Consider the following 16,805-nt stretch of genomic DNA (forward strand, 5'->3'; position numbering starts at 1 on the left):
TCCAGAAAACTTGCGCCACCATCCTAAACAATTGTTATAACGCAGTATATTTTGAATTCCCTAGTTATCATCCCTGCGTCTAACTTACGCACCTTGACGAATATTTGAGATTACCAACAATGATAAATTAGGGCTCTCACACTCCTTGCTTATTGACCGGCCCCGTAGACACGCAAATCCGTTGCCACCGAGTCACCCGACTCTTTACCGTACAACTCGTAGTGTATAGTAGCACAGCATGCGTGTATCTATTTTAGGATCTCATCCCAAACCTTTTTAAATCCAGTCCTTCTCTTGCGTTTCCTTTCCCGACTTCAGACCGTGCGGATCTTGAAACTTGTACGCTTCTTTGAATTAATGAAAATAATCTTTTTATGATAAGTCCCAGAGGACAGAAACAAAGAACTGAACAAGGATAAGGGCAAGCACTGTTTTTATGGCTACTGCCTCATATTGTGGCGAAGCCACAATGATATCCTGTTGAGTGAGTGATAGAATACGAACGACCTCTTAGCCCACAACGTAACGAAGTCTGCCGGGTTTTAACCGATGTTCCTCGCTCTTGGCTTTTGTTTGTTTCACAACATCTTCGGTCGTTTAACGCTTGGTGACAATTTCTTCGGATCGCTTTAAATTTGGTAAGGTTCAATCTTGGGATCCCCGTTGTTTATTATCTGTATCAGTGACCTCCCAAATACATCTGATATAGTAAAAACTCTTTTATTTGCTGATGATACTAGTCTTTTTCACTCTCCTAAAGATCCCAACGAGACCATATCCGTCATGAATTGTGAAATAGGGAAGATAATGTGCTAGCTTAATACTAATAAACTATCATTTAACATTCCAAAAACTAATTACATTCTTTTTCGTCGAAAACAAAAACGTTGTTTATGATAACATCACTCTTGACAATATCGGCATCAAGCAAAGTTTCTTGGAGTTCTTGTTGATCAGCATCTCTCGTGGAAGCAACATACATCCCACATTACTAAACAGATATCGAAAACTATCGGAGTAATAAGCAAATCTCGTCTCTTTCTTTCTTCAAAATCTTTACTAACCTTATACCACACTCTAGTGTATCCTTATCTCAGCTATTGTAATATCGTATGGTCCTCAAATTATCCTTCTGATTTTTAAATTAGAAGGATAAGTTTAAGGACAGGATTTTCCTCCTGCAGAAACGTATAGTCAGAATTATAAGTGAAGCCGAATACATAGCTCATACTGCGCCCATGTGAGGGGTGAGACTCAGTTAGGTCACAGTATAGCGGCGAGGCTGCTCAGCATGATTCAGCATATATGAGGATAGTTTTAATGAGGCTAGGTCACTCTTTGGAATCTCAAACCCCGCCAACGTCATAATGACATCCATCAAGAGTCATAATTGGGACAGAGAGCGAATCTGAGGGCGTGGCCAGGATATGTGAATTTCACAAAAGTTATTTTTAGAGTTACAATTAAACGGAGGTCTAATTCCTGGGACGTCCGCACATCTTAATTGAAGCGCCAGCCCTTTTAGTTATAATATGCATTGTAATGGCGACTGTTGAATATTCAATATAATAATTTGGATATATCAACAAAGTTGAAATGGTAAATTAGCCACCGTAATGATTACAAAAGCTGACGTTTCGAGCGTTAGCCCTTCGTCGCAGCGAATAGAGGGATTGTGGGTTGTGTGTGATTTTAAAGCCAGAAAATGGGGCTACGTTATTGGTGGGAGCATGGCAACGAGAAAAACATGAATAAATTGGTGGAATGAAAGCGTTCGTTGATCCCTGTGGGATTTAGACTACCGGTTTGAAAGATGAGCTTTTGTTCAAGATTTTTACGGCTTTCCGTGCCACCTAAGTGCAAGGAAAGACCGCAGATTGCCATGTGTTGCTTAGAGTGATTAGGTAAATGAAACTGTCTAGCGACTGGTTTCGATGTGTCCTTGTCATTCCTTTCCACGTCTCGAAGGTGTTCTCGGAATCGGTCACCTAGTCTTCTGCCTGTTTCGCCGATGTATATCTTTTTGCAATAAGTGCAAGTTATGCAATAGATTACATTGGCTGAGGTACACGTGAAGCGATCGGTGATCTTAATGGATCGTTTAGGTCCTGATATTTTATCAGTGTTGTGAATGAATATTCAACATGACCTTGTATTCGACCGCGATCTACAGGCGTCTGGATTTCGGCATAAATATACCGGATGAGTCTATTGAAGGGCCTGCATGGTGAGTGCGTTCCACATAAAGAAGTTGCAGGAAGTGGTACTACTCGTAAGCGTAAGATAAGCGAGGTTTTGTCTTCTGAAGAAGACTCCAACTCTGTTTCCTTCTGCGGGAAAGCCGTGAGAAGAAGTCCGCGTCTCGCCGTTAAAGCTTTAAAAGGTCTTCTTGAAAAGAAACAGAAGAAAGCCAAGGAATTATCCCAAGAGCAGTATCCTCGAGAACTCAGGACCTCCAAAGAAGTGCAGATATTAAAAAAGCCGGAGGAAGAAGTCTATCAACTTGATGCTTCGCTGCACTGTGAAATGGAAGCGATATCCGGCCAGGACCAAAGTGCAGCTCTCAGCGTTTATCTTCGCAAGGAGAAGACCTTCAGTGAAAAACTTGGCACCTACCATCCAGTAGGATTACTTTTCTGTCCATCAGGGCATCATAAATTACAGGTATTCATCCATAAAACTGTCGGTGAGGGTCAAGTTGACTTGAACGATCGATTGTCTGTGGAGCGAGTGATTGAGGTTCTTCGACCACATTCAGGTTTTGTTATGTGCCCTGGAATTTCAGACTACGATGCTATCTTCGCGGATATTCGCATTCAACCGTCAAACGTGAAAGAAGAGCTTTGGCCTTGGAGACACATAAGTGCTAGAAAGTGCAAGTTGTGGCAGAAACCGAAGAAGCTGGATTTGGCGGACGAGATGTGCGACATATGCAGCGAGTGAAGGCTTGCGAGGAGACAAATGCTTGTTGTTCGTGACAGAAGAACGAGCTTGCTAGAAGAAGAGCGCATTGAAAGACAGCAGGCGTCGTCCAAAGTTAGATTGTCCTTCTTTAGCCCGGAGAGCCAAAAAGTGAGGCATGAGGACCTTCGAAAAGAGCGAAAGAATTTCATAAGAGTCGCGGAGCGAATCATCAGCAGAACATCTGTGACAGTCAATCAACAACAGAATATCGAGCTGGTGAAACTAGTTCAGTCAATTGAATCGTGCAATGAAGGGCAAGAAGGTTTAGCGAAAGTAGTGGAAGAGGCTGACAATCACAAGTCCGTTACTGGAGCTGTTATCCGTGAAATGTGGCAGATGGAGAAGGGATCATTTTTCAAGGACCAGGCCAAGACTAGTAAGTTAAGAAGTTGTAAGTTTCCTTTTTTCAAATACACAAAGTAAACATAATTTCATTACCATATTTCACCAGAGTTACAGTATGACACTCAAAGAGTCGTATTTCTTTCATACTATTTTAAAACAAAGTGTGGTTGTAAAGCAGGTAGTTTGTAAGACAAATTAACGCAAATGTACAAATGTACAATCAGTGAAAAATACTATAGAAAAATTCACTGCCTGACGAGTGAATTCCACGTTAAATTTCACGCGAAAAACCAATATCGCACGAGTCGCGAAGCGATGAGTGCGATATCGATTTTTCAAGTGAAATTTAACGTGGAATTCATGAGTCAGGTAGTGAATTTTTCTTGAATCGCATAACAGAATAAAAATAAGAAAACAAGGAATTAAAACGGCAATATTATTGTTTGTTTTTATTCCGCACGCGCGCCCTTAAGAAAGCCATTTTTAAGTCAACTGTCAGAACAGTTATTGTTAAGGGAATGGAAAGCAAGGTAAGTCGCTCACGTTTGAACCGTCGACAATTTTAATTGTACCTGGTGAATTTTTCTTGCATCACATAGCTAAAGCCACCAAATCACTGGGCGAAACTAGATGTTTTGTATTTTCGTGCGCCACGCCAGAGCGCAAACAATGGAAACCCTTTCAAAGTCAGGTGTCAATTTCTAGCGAATAGAGGGAACAAGATATTTTTAGAATAAAAACCACTTTTATTTCAAACTCGTGGAGAAAGCGGTGCCTCACATTTTACAATCTTCAGTAAAAAAACTAAAAGTACACAATACGGAGTTATTTAAGACAGAGATTTGCCTGCTACCACTCAACTTGGCAGAATGTGGCGCCGACAATCAACAACTAAATGGTCAAATGCTCAAGCGAAATGAAAATTTCAAGCGTTCCGGTATCAAAGCAAGATCTACAAAAAACCGGTAAGTGCTTTACAGTTGTAAAAAAAGGTGTATTCAAAATACCATGATTAGGACTGGAATTTCTCGGTAAACTCTGGCGAAAAACGGTTCAGTTAAAAGTCACAATTTTAACTGTTTTTCTTTCATCGCAGGGAGTCGCTCGTTGGTGTCAATGCCGGTCTGACAGTTTATGGAAATATTTACTGGAGAATTATTAAAAGTTACTCCAGTAAACATTCCGCCAACTGCTCCTGCCATCAGGTAACTAGAACGACTGGCATTGCTGTCAAGGTCACTAGTAGCTGCTGTGTTGCTTGGCGTGGCTGAGCTATTGAGAACAATCTCCCGTAAAGCATGACTTGAATAGCCGTTGGTAGTTGTCGTGCTTGGCGTGGGTTGAAACCGGCCAACTTATTCGACATTCGCCGCTGTTTTTCCAGAGGATTATGGCCGTAGCTGGATATGGATTCCGGATTGGAGTGGCCAGTGAGCTCTGATATCTCCACTGGGTCGAAATCCTCACTGAGCGCTTGGATGACAGTTTTGCGACCACTCGAATTTGTGAATTTGCCGTCTAGTGTTTTTTGAAACCATGTTGTATCTAAAAGAGGCCAGTTCGTCGTCTGTATAGGCTACAATGGTTTGGATTTCGGGAAAAGATGCTTGACCTTTTTCGGCATTGATACCTGTTTTGGTATTCTTTAGTAACGCTTGTTTGGTTTTCCTCGGCGAGAACTGTCGTTTGGCTTTCTTCCCTCGTCTCTGGCATTTTGATTTTTTTCTATGCGTTTTCTCGTACATTTGAGCGTGAGTGGTTTCCTCCAATTTTCTAAAAATTTCAATTTCAATTCAAAATTTGGAAGACATTCGTTTTCTATAAATTTGTTCATATTTGTTAATATTTTCGTAGCACTAGTTGTATTTACGTTTTTACGTTCGTAACAATAGTTTTTGCTCGCGACTCATGTCAGCGATATCGCTTTATGCGTTAGTGCGTTTCCACACTAAATACCCTCTCTTCCGGTTGACGTACTGACTAATCAAAGCGCGTGTTTACTTTAAGCTATGCGATTCTCTTTGATACCAGTTGATTAACAAGTAAAGTGATACTCATTATGCCACCCTTTAAATTAAAATAATTGGTCGGAACCTTAAAAAACGCTCATCAGAGCTCGCTGCGTTTCCTTTTGCCTTAACTATATATATATATATAGACTATGTACGATGAATGAAGGTTGGCAATAAATAAATGTATCTGTCTAAAGCAGAGTGTTCTTTTTCGATTTTAAGAAAAGAATATTCGTTCGCTATCCGGTTATTCACACGTCGGCCATGTGGATAAATAATTTTTTTTCTGTTTATGTCAATCCCCTGAACTAAGGTAATAACCATCGAGTCATTTCTTTCTCTTTCTTCTAGAAACTGGAAGACAAAGTAATAAGTGGTCGTCTGCAACGATAAGAGTTGGTAAGTTTTTTATTTAATTAATTTTCATATGCTTTTCCCGGCAGAGAAATTTTTGCCAGAAACATGCATCAAAGGCATGAATTTACTAGTATAGGGTTGCCCTGTACACAAGAGTCCAAATATCAGAACAAAAACAACCAAAAAAAATTGCTTGACAATGTGTCATAAACACAGAAAAAAAACTCTTGGTCTATTTCTTGATTTACAGGTAAAAGGGAAAAGGAGACTATATAATTTGTGCTTTATACAATTTAATGTACTGTACATAAATGATCTTGTGTAATTTCACTTCTTTTATTTAATAGCTCTTGCTATCTATGCCAGAAGTCCAGCAGTATTCCGTGCTGTTTGAGACCTAGGCATCCTGCAAGTACCGTGCACCAAATATCTTCAACGTCTCATTAGCAAAAATGCTGATGGGGCCTGGGATCCATGAAGACTACATTGCTCATCAAAGGCAAGAATATGACAATTTCACCAAAATACAGGTTGATACAGGAAAGAAAAGACCATTGGGCATTGGTGTCCTGGTTTTTGATGAGACAAAGGCTAGTAAAAGCAACCATAATAAAGTCTTAAAATAAGTATATTTAAATTAATGTAGCTGCTGGTTCATGTATTTCTGGGTCTTTTTCTTTTGTTATTTCTTATAATTATATCAGACTCTATTTAAAGAAAAATTTTATACAGTAGAAAATCTTTACACTTGTAAAGTTCAGGTAAGTAAGTGCAGAAAATTAAAACTATGAATTTCTGGAGGTCCAAATTGATAAAAGTTAAACACAGGCAGACAGAACCAAAAATTAAGTCATTGCTTTAGTGCAATCATCTTTAGTGCAAGCAATTTAACAGTTACTTCAATTAGAAGAAACGTTGCAATAATTAATTTAGTTGATATTACCTGGAAGCATTTACTTTACTTGAAACATAGGTGCAGTCAAAGATTGTTTGGAATTCAATGAATGGGACCATCAGGGGCTATGCTATGGGTCCAGAGGAATTGCCTTGGCTACATGATGTGTATATGAGTGTTGGAGGGGATTACGATCAACAGAAAACCTCATATATCCTTCAATTTTTGTGGAGAGATTTAACGTCAAAGTTTCATGTTATTGGTCCTTATTTCACTTGTGCGAACTCATGGGACCATAAATTTCTTCTTGAATGTGTTATGAGGACAATCCAGGCCTTCACATTGTATGATTTCCATGTACGCATACTGGTGTGTGATGGAGCATCATCAAATCTTGCCCTGATCAAACTTCTTTGTGGCTACAAACACAAGCAACTCCCCCTTGCAGATGGTGATGACCCATTTTCTGTGTCAGCATTCTTTGATAATCCATATGAAGACAGCGAAGGTAAGAGAGTGTTTGTTGTCATTTGCCCATCACACCAGGTTTATAACATTGAATCTTAATATTGAGATTTTTTTCAATTTCGTTATATTATTGATTGAATGAATAAGAGACAATCATTAGTTTTGGAAAAGGCCCTATGTTATTGAAATACCAACAGTTGAATTTCATTACCTCCAGTCCCCTGTGTGAATCTTTCACAGATTTACTTAAAGAGTGACCACTTGGTAAAAATGTGTCATGCTACAGAGTGATGCAATCTCATCGAAAGAAAATGATCTTTATACAAATGTTTATATATTTGCACCGTGACTCCTTTATTACCTAATTTGATTAAAATAAGGTAGTTTGATGAATGAAAAATGTTAAAAATAGTTTATTAAAAATCCTTTTTTTAATAAACTATTTCAGCTTAAAAGCAACATTGCTGCATTGTACAGTTCTAGACCAAGTGGTTCAAAATCATTCCAAAAGGATGGTAATGATTTTGGTTGGCTGTCCATCATACATCAATATGAATGTGACCAGGAAAGAGTAAGGCAGAACCTAGGAAGATGAGTGCAAGGGCTTAGGTATAGCTTTGTTCACTGAGATAGCTGGACTCATTTGAATGTACTTCCTGCAAAAATTATGCAAGTATGTATTTAGTCTACCTTTTTTTTCTCAGTAATTAAATTTAAATACAATATAAATACACTCAGTACACGCTAGTTTAGTATGCTTATATCAAGTCAGGACCAAGTGACGAACATCAATATTTTTTTAACTTGAGCAAAATCAATACAAAATAAAAGCAGGATAAAAAGTTATGAGTGAGCAAACTTGGAAAAGGCTTAAGCCTGTTAAGAAATCCTCTCCACCAATGCTTCAAGAAGTGTATTGACAACAGCCTTTTTCTTTGTTTGTGCACATCAGGTGAAAGGGTTAAAAAAAATAAGTGTATGTATCAATAAGTTAGCATCCATTCTTTTCTGAGCAATGTGTCTGAGTATCTGTCTATTGCCATTCCTGCAGCAACGATACATGATCAGTGCTCTCCAAGAACGTGCGAGGATAGACCCACTCCCTGCTGATGCATCAGCGATTGCGATGACTGGCAACTACTTGGAAGCTAGCCATCTCATTTTCGAGAAAGGGATACTGAGTCATATGACTGTTACCCCGAGATACCAACTTGTTGTGCAGAATATTGAGAAAGGCTTCCAGTTCTTCAAAGAATGGCATACATGTCATCAAAACACTGGTGAGGAAAGTGGCTAATTGGTTAATAAGTTAGTGTTATATATAGTGTTAGTGTTCAAATACTAACAAGTGTTGGGACTGAGTAATTAAAGTGGTTGCAGAATATTTTTCTGTTTTTGGACCATAAAATACTTTTATTTCTTTGCTATGAAGTTAGTAATGTCCCTCAATTGCTCACTTTAGTTCGAAGATAAATGCATCTCCCTTGTACCACTCGATCTGTGGGGCAAGCATATTTACTTTACATGTGTTACAGGTTAAATTTGATTTCAGGTTAAATTCTTTTAATGTTATGGTTGATTATCCATTTACTTTGTCTCCTACCCCTAATTATTCATGAATTACAGCTGTAGGGCTAGGAAACAAAGGAAATTGAGAGTCAATAGGTTAAATCAAAATTACCTATCCGAAAATCAAATTTGATCTGTAACATATGCACTAAAACATTTATTGAAGCACATTTTTTGCCTGCAGAGTATCTGGACAACAGCAAGAAAGCTAGACAAAGAAAGTTCTTGGCATGGCAGGTACAATGTCTAATTATTGTTATTATCTTTATTTTAATTGACTTAATTAAGTGTTTAAGTGAAAGTGATTATGCATGCACAAATACCAAATCATTTAGGATCGTACACCAGACGAACTGAGTAAGATGATCTTGATCCAGAATTACCACTTGTACTTACTGAGTGACCCTGATACAAGGATTACATCATTTAGTTGACCAGGTAATAGTAAGAAAGTGATAATATTTATGGTTTCTGGTGTGAAAATGATTTCTTTCCGATAGAATTACAATTTACACAGAAGTGACAGATAAAATGTTGTTTTCCTTGTCAGACATGGGATCAGTTAAGGCTGATGGTTTATGGCTTCCTGATGTAATCCTTGTATCAGGGTCACTCATAAGTACAAGTGGTAATTCTGGATCAAGATCATCTTACTCAGTTCGTCTGGTGTACAATCCTTTTGGCATCACTGGTTTAAAGCAGTTTTCCCTTTCTGGTAACCTTAGCCAGTCAACTGTTGGCAGCCGTCAAGGAAGTAATGCATGTACCCTTATTGCTTCGCTGTTTGGCTTTCAGTTTGGCAAACATGGTCTGCCAGAATTAACTGCAAGCACCCTACCAAGTCAGTGGTTTGAAGTACTGGTTCAGGCAATGTTCGAAGGAAATGCTCTGCATGATCTGCTGTTTGATGGAGAGGCTAGAAATCTTGACATAGAAGATGCTGTGGAGAGCTGTGGAGATGATCTTCATATTTCAAGTTATGATCAAGCCATTGGGTTTGATTTGCGATCAGGAGATTTTTCACCTCTGATCACCACTTTGCAAGCAAGGGCAAGCTGGCAACAGAAGCAAGTGGCTGTTATGATCTCTAGCCTTCGCACTGTGGCAGTTCTAATTTGGGAGACAGAAGCCATTGCCAGCGTGGAGCCATGGTAGGCTATGTACCCTATGGACAGGATAGCTGTCGTGATATTGTAAATTGGTACTCAGGGGTGATGCAAAAATTCTTCAGTAAAAATCTAGGCTTGTGCACTCTTACATTTGTTTCTTATGATTGCACATAGGCCTTTTGCCATAAAAGTTAATCCAAGTTCTTTGACTTAAGTGAATGGGGATAACAGTACATTAAACTTAACATGTAAGAGTTTTCAAGGGTCATGTATTGCTTGGCCTGCAAGCAGTTACATTTTAGCTGTATGACTTGGCTTGCAAAAAGAGAATTTTTTCACAGGTATGCCACAGCTTGTACAGGAAAATTGTAGCCTCTGGTGGCTGGGTAGAATGTGACAGGTGTTAAAGGAGGGAATTTTTCAATGTAGATCACACATGCAGATCGGGAGCATCACATAACTGAACTGACTGAAAGAAAATTTAGTTTTCCTAGAGATACTTACCTTAAAAACTGAAGTAAAGAGTGCAAATGTTTTTGGAGTTAGAAATTAGGGCCAGGCTTCCCTTATAAGTTTGTTTTCTTTAGCCCTCAAAATTTCTCTAACCTTAAAAATTCTGGTATGTTTTGTCCTGACCTGTGTGATCACATAACGTCTTAGAGTTCCATACTTCTTACATGAAAATTAATAGAGTGTACCTTTTTTTTAGTAATACTAAATGTTTTTAGGTTGTCTCTCAGTGACTGACCAGCTTCAACAACTTTACCAGATTTTGCCAAGTCTTTCTCAAATTTTCCTCTGATGAACTCTTTTGTTCTTGTGTTACATAGTTTGTGAAGCATATCACGGTATATCTTATTAATTACAGAAAAAGGATAAGTTGTAGTTAACGCTCCACATTTTCCTATTGACCATTTGAAAGATTTTAACAATTGCTCATCATTATACACATTAAAGTGAACTACTTCCAAAAAATTGTTTTTGTGCTTGTTTAGTTTCCTTTCATTCACGTATTTTCTGATTGTCAAATCAGCATCCCTAACAAAGTTAAGAAAATCCTTCTTCACAAAAGTCAAATTACCCTCATCAAGCAGTTTTAGAGCCTGAGAAAGACTGCTTAAGTTTCTCCAAAATCCAGTTCAAGCTCCATGTCAATCCTGCTTTGCGAAGTGACCTTTCCCTTGCCTTTCTTTGCTGACAGGGTGTCTTTTCTTAGTTTAATCATTTGACACAGAGACTCTGCCCCAGACATTCTGTACAAAGTAACATCATCCTCTGGTAAAAGGCTCTGCTGAACCTCTACAGGCTTAGAAAGATTGTACGATTCGGTCTGGGCGAAGTCGTAAACAAGAGAGTGCATAATTCCCGTCACGGCCCGAATTGTAGCGGATGAATGACAATGGGCAAGTCGGTAAACACTAGAGCACATACCTTTGAATTTTTTGATGAACCTTACAAATAGCTTGTTAGAGTGTTCATCCAGCGCAATGTCAGATGAAGTTTACGGTCTTTCTTTGCTTCCTCTGCAACTGCAGATACATGTTCCATGTAAACCGAAAACATGTGATTCACCAGATTTCGCAGCTCGCTTTAGCGAGCCTCGAGTATTTCCTCGATAAGCTTTCGATGGGTTTCCAAATGTTTCATGACTGGTTGTTTACGAAGCTGTTCCGATACGAAATTCCAGCACATGGGACGTTTACCCTCTTGTTTCATTATGAATTCGTCTAGTTCCTTTTTTTTTCAGCGTCTTTGTTGCTTTCTTTTTTTGATTCCCGCCGCGATTTGCTTGATACTTTTTTGTGTTTTTGTTTTTGTTGGAATTACTGGTCGACGGTGCTTCACTAGTACCGGGAAAGACTTTCGGCTCCCTCGACTTTTTTGTGCGACGATTAAAATTCCCCGCTCTCTGTTGGCTTTTCGCTTTGGGTTTCTTTCTTCCACCTTTATTCGGTGCCAAAGGTCCTGCACCGAAATCACTGTCGTCGCTGTTATCGTACGTAGCGCTTGTTGAAGTTGAAAGTTCGCTATCAGCATCGCTGTCCGCGCCGGACCTCAGTTCCTCTTCAAAGTCTGATATTTCATCGAGCGAATCATTCCACTCCAAGGAAATCGTGGAATCAACCTCCCAATATAGATTATCGGCATCATCTTTTAAGATAAAACCTTTCCCGTGGATAAGAAAATCGCTCTCATCGATAAATCTCACCTCCACGCGCGACGCCATTTTTTTCTCACATCTTCTCTTGGATGATGACTCTTGACATCACCGATTAAAGTTTGCGGACCTCTCGGAAAACCAACTTCCGATAAATGCAAGGGTCTAAATAACATTAGTGAAATTCACATCTCCCAAGGGCCTGACTGGGCGTTTCCGTCTCTGTCCCATTATGGCTCTTGCATCCATACCTTTGTTTGTAAACGCATGCACATTGAACGGCAGCCCCAATCCGGAGAGTCGCCATGTTGAAATAAACGCGGTTTGTTGCATTGTCCTTTTACGTATGATGCACGATCCTTCGCAGTAGATAGTGCTATTTATGCAATTGCGAAAATCAGACCTGAAAAAAATCAGGCCTGTACGGGATTCGAACCATTAACCTCTGCGATACTAGTGCAGCGCTCTACCAATTGAGCTAACAAGCCAACTGGGAGCAGGCCGTTAAGTTGATTCATAATAAACCCGTGATGATAAGTCAGATACAATGAATATATGAAGTTCATATATTTGAACTGCGGCATTAAATACGTATGATGCACGATCCTTCGCAGTAGATAGCGCTATTTATGCAATAGCGCTATTTATTTCGCTATTTATGCAATAGCGACGATTTTCGCTATTGCATAAATAGCGCTATCTACTGCGAAGGATCGTACATCATACGTATTTAATGCCGCAGTTCAAATATATGAACTTCATATATTCATTGTAATTGTTCTTTTACTTTGGTTGAATCTGTCTCTGTTAAAAACCATCTTCGGTACCTCGTAAGTTAGCAATGCTAAGATAATAAAAGGAGATAAAACTGAAAGAGGCTGAATGCAGCTAAAACAACTGACAATTTAAAGGATCAAATTTTGGACATTAAAATGATGCCTTTATTTATTGATAGGCAGGTGAAAAATATATAAGCAATTACAAGAGACAAAAGAAGCCTGCAATTGAAAATAAATGCTTAATATGCACTTACTTAGGAGTAGGAACACTTTTTTTTTAAGTGAGAAAAACTTGAAAAAGTGGTTGCTGTACCGCTAAAAGACTATCTGGCTTGCAATGATTTACATGTGCCTCTTCAATCCGCATGCAGGGGTTATCACAACACAGAGTCAGCTCTGATGACGGGTGCATAATGACATTTTGATATCACTGGACAACGGAAATAGTGCAATACTATTCTTTTGGATCTCTGCCGCCTTTGAGACTGTCAACCACGACTTACTTTTGTCCAGACTTGAAAAGCGTTTTGGAATTACTGGCACCGTTCTTAACTGGTTCAAATTCTATCTTTGTAGTCGTGCAAAATTTGTCAGGATCAACTATTCTCATTCGTCGAAACGTGTGACTTGCTTGTTAGAGTACCACAGAACTCTGTACGAAGACCTTTACTTTACCTGTTATAGATTGCTCCTATTTCTGATGTCATCGCCAGCCACCATCTTAATTACCACCTTTATGCGGATGATACTCAACTTTACCTGGCCTTCAAAACAGATGATGTGAATTTGGCTGTTGATCGCGTTGTTGGCTGTGTGTCTGAGATAAGTTGCTGGACGGGACAGAATCAGATTTAAAGCTGAACCCAGAGCAGACGGATATTTTGTTGATTCATTCAAAGTTTTGTGAGGGGCGTGCACTTGATTACCTGCAATTTGGAGATAAATGAATCTCCATCTCTAACAAAGTAACGAACCTTGGAGGTATTCTTGACAAGCACATGACCTTTGATGACCAAATTGACCATATTTGTAAGTCTTCGATCAACCACTTGAGGAATCTTTTTAGAATTCGTAGATATCTTGACGAGAATGTTGCCTCGAAAGTTATACATGCATTTATAACTACGCAGTTGGACTATTGCAATCATCTATACTTGGGACTACCAGTATAAAGTGAAGTGATAGCAACAAATCCAGAATGTTGCTGCTCGTGATGTCACTGATACAAGGAAATATATGACCAAATCACTCCTCAGTACAACTTTATTGGTTGGCTGTCTCATATCGAATCGTGGTCTCTTCAAGACCTGCTGATGCAGCCAAACTGTAAACGAAAAGATATGGTGATAGAACTTTCTCTATATGCGCTCCGAAGATTTGAAACACTATTCCGTTGGAAATAAGACAATCCAGTACAGTTTTGTCATTTAAGAAAAAACTCAAGACCTTCCTTTTTTACTTAATTTATTAAGAGTAACTTTCTATCATATTTTTTACTTTTAGCCTCTAATTTCTAGGTACATTGATAGCTTTTTTCATTTTGCAGGTTTTTTCAGATTAAGTTCTATGGTTTTAGGATTAATTCTGTAGAGCACCTCGAACAGGTAGTGGATGTATGAGCTATATAAATGAACCATCATCATTATCATTATTATTATAATTACTTCGGTTAAAGAGGATCGCTGGGTATAACCTGTATAACCAAGATAAATTTACATTCATTACCTGTCGTAACCTATACTAAATTAGAAATTCAAGTAATAAAATGAGGGTATTAGCCCTTAAATAGTAGTCAAAAATTAATTTCCATGTGCAGGGCGCTTGTGGTTAAAGGAGAAGAACCAGTCTTTAGGGCCAATTTGGGAGCGCATGAAAGGCTGGGTTTCATCTGGGAACTGTCTCATCAACAACCCTTTCATTTTGAAAGTTTCTCACATAAAGCTTTAAGGACTTTTTGTACCGAAGATCAAGAGGGTTTTGAGTTCTCTTGACTTTGGTTTCTCCCAGGCCAACCTCTTGCTGACAAATCCAATGGCATTGGCCCAGTTTCGTACTGAGAAAGCTCACTTTCGTCAGAGCTTGTGTGCTCTAACGTGAGGTATTTTTTTCCCTCGCATTATAGTTTTTTTCTGGAATCATCCCAGTCCAGCTGGCGAGCCATCAGGTAATCCTCTGAAAGAAGAAAGATTAATAATTTGTTTTCTTTTCAAACAAAATGGCTGTTTGAAGTTGCCCTCACGGCATGACCCTTTCTACCCAAAATGTAACCCTGTCCTGTCTTGCCTTAATGTTTTAAGGCTACCTTTATTTGAAATAAAAATTGGTATTTTGTAGAACATAAGATTGTGAAACACATCTGTACCTAATACATATGCGTCATTGACCAAGTGTGAGGTCAAGATGGCTGGACATTGGCGAGTCCTTTTTGCATTTTAATGGACCATAAAGTGTGAAAGATTTATAAGATTTTCAGACCTCTGATAACAGTTTACTGATTTTCTGATATGTGGTACTTATTTATTAAGTTAAAGATTTTAGAGGAAATGGAGGAGGAAATTTCTGTAACTCGGATTGTTTTCAAATATCTGTTCACTCAGTTAAAAAAACTCTTTCTTATTCTATTTCAAGAGTAGATAATTGCCACACCGCAAAATGTATTCAAATACTAACATCGAAGATAAACTAATACTCACCAGTTCTTGGGTAATATGTTTCGACGCAATTTCCCAAACAAGCATTACACTCAAGTCATCGGAATAAATTGGCTGTAATTAGCCGTATTACATATTAATAATAATAATATGTAATAATATAATAATATATAATATGTAATAATATGTAATATTTCTGACTACACTCAGGCGAGACATTCAATGTCAAAGTTTATTTAGAATGGGTCAGCCAGTCTTGTAGAGTACGCAACCTAATAGAGCCAAAGAAAGGGAAATGTGGTGTTAAAACTAGACGCTGCAGAATTAAATACCTAACTTTTTTGACACTGACAAACGTGAACTCAAACTATCGTCGACATAGCCATTTTTTTACGGAAACAGATTTCCAACGCCCGTGCCTCTGAAAGAGTCTGTCTGGAACACCAGCATTAGCTGCTGCTGAAGCACCACCAGCTCTTATGGAATGTGTGCTGAATAGAGAAATATCTGGGACAATATCCTTGAAGCTAGATTTGAAATGATCTCTTACACATGAGCAACTTAGCGGCTTTGTTGACAGATACTGGTCTATAACCTGATTTAAACTTTACAAGGCCCTGAAGACATAATGGCCTGCCTCAGCTAAAAACTTTTCAAACTCTCTTAAATCACGCCCGAAAATATTAACAGGACAGGTAGCAGTAGTGGAGCTCTCTGAAATTACAACTTGGCTCCCTTTCCTAAGTTGATCTGTCTTACTTCCGATCAACTTTAATAGTTAAGTGGTCACTGTGAAAACTAATGTCTCTATATGTAATCTGAAGAACCTCCTCAATTCGGAAGAAACCACCGAAAGCAAGAATAAAAACATACACATTTCGTAATTCAAGTAAATTATTTAGGTTGGATTTCTCAACAAGCTTCCTTATCATGTCTGAAGAAACAGGCTCTTTCTCATTACAAACACGAGTTCCGATTATTCTCTTAGCCGCTCTGCTAACTGCGTGGATGATCGGACTGTCTGTAGGGGAAGTTAAACTCGCTAAATGATGTGCCCCAATATGGCAGAGTCCACCGCTGAGTGGGAATGGGTAGTATCCAGTAAATACTGTAAGTATAAAGCCACATGCTCTGACTTTGCAGGAGAAGCACAAATCACCATCTTGCCGGAACTGGCAAACACTTTCCACCTCAGAAAAGCTCTCCCATAGGCGTCGGCGGTACCCTCCGCGCTTGACGCAATGACAGTTGACTCTAGTCTGGACGCACGACTTCTCGGTGACGCCGGGGTCACTCAAATCGTCAAGGCACTGTCACACACCATGATTGAAGACATCTATTAAAGAGAAAAACAAACCAAAAAGGAGAAAGGCAAACAAATAATATGAACGATGGCATTTAAAATCTGAATGGAGTCGAATCCATGAGAATACGATAGTGATATTACACTCACTTGGACTGTAACCGCACCATAGCTGCGCCATCTCCGGTGTAAGCT

General features: G+C 38.9%; 1 pseudogene across 1 annotated transcript; it reads left to right on the forward strand.

Moving 5' to 3' along the window:
• Positions 1–5,588: 5,588 nt before the first annotated feature.
• LOC148726791 (uncharacterized) lies at positions 5,589–11,621 on the forward strand (annotated as a pseudogene). The gene is made up of 7 exons (XR_015989189.1): positions 5,589–5,720; positions 6,026–7,119; positions 7,490–7,714; positions 8,093–8,321; positions 8,795–8,847; positions 8,946–8,967; positions 9,161–11,621. The product of XR_015989189.1 is annotated as an uncharacterized LOC148726791 (transcript).
• The last annotated feature ends 5,184 nt before the right edge of the window (positions 11,622–16,805 follow it).

This window comes from Stylophora pistillata, chromosome 7, assembly GCF_964205215.1.
Source record: "Stylophora pistillata chromosome 7, jaStyPist1.2, whole genome shotgun sequence".
Classification (NCBI taxonomy): Eukaryota; Metazoa; Cnidaria; class Anthozoa; order Scleractinia; family Pocilloporidae; genus Stylophora; species Stylophora pistillata.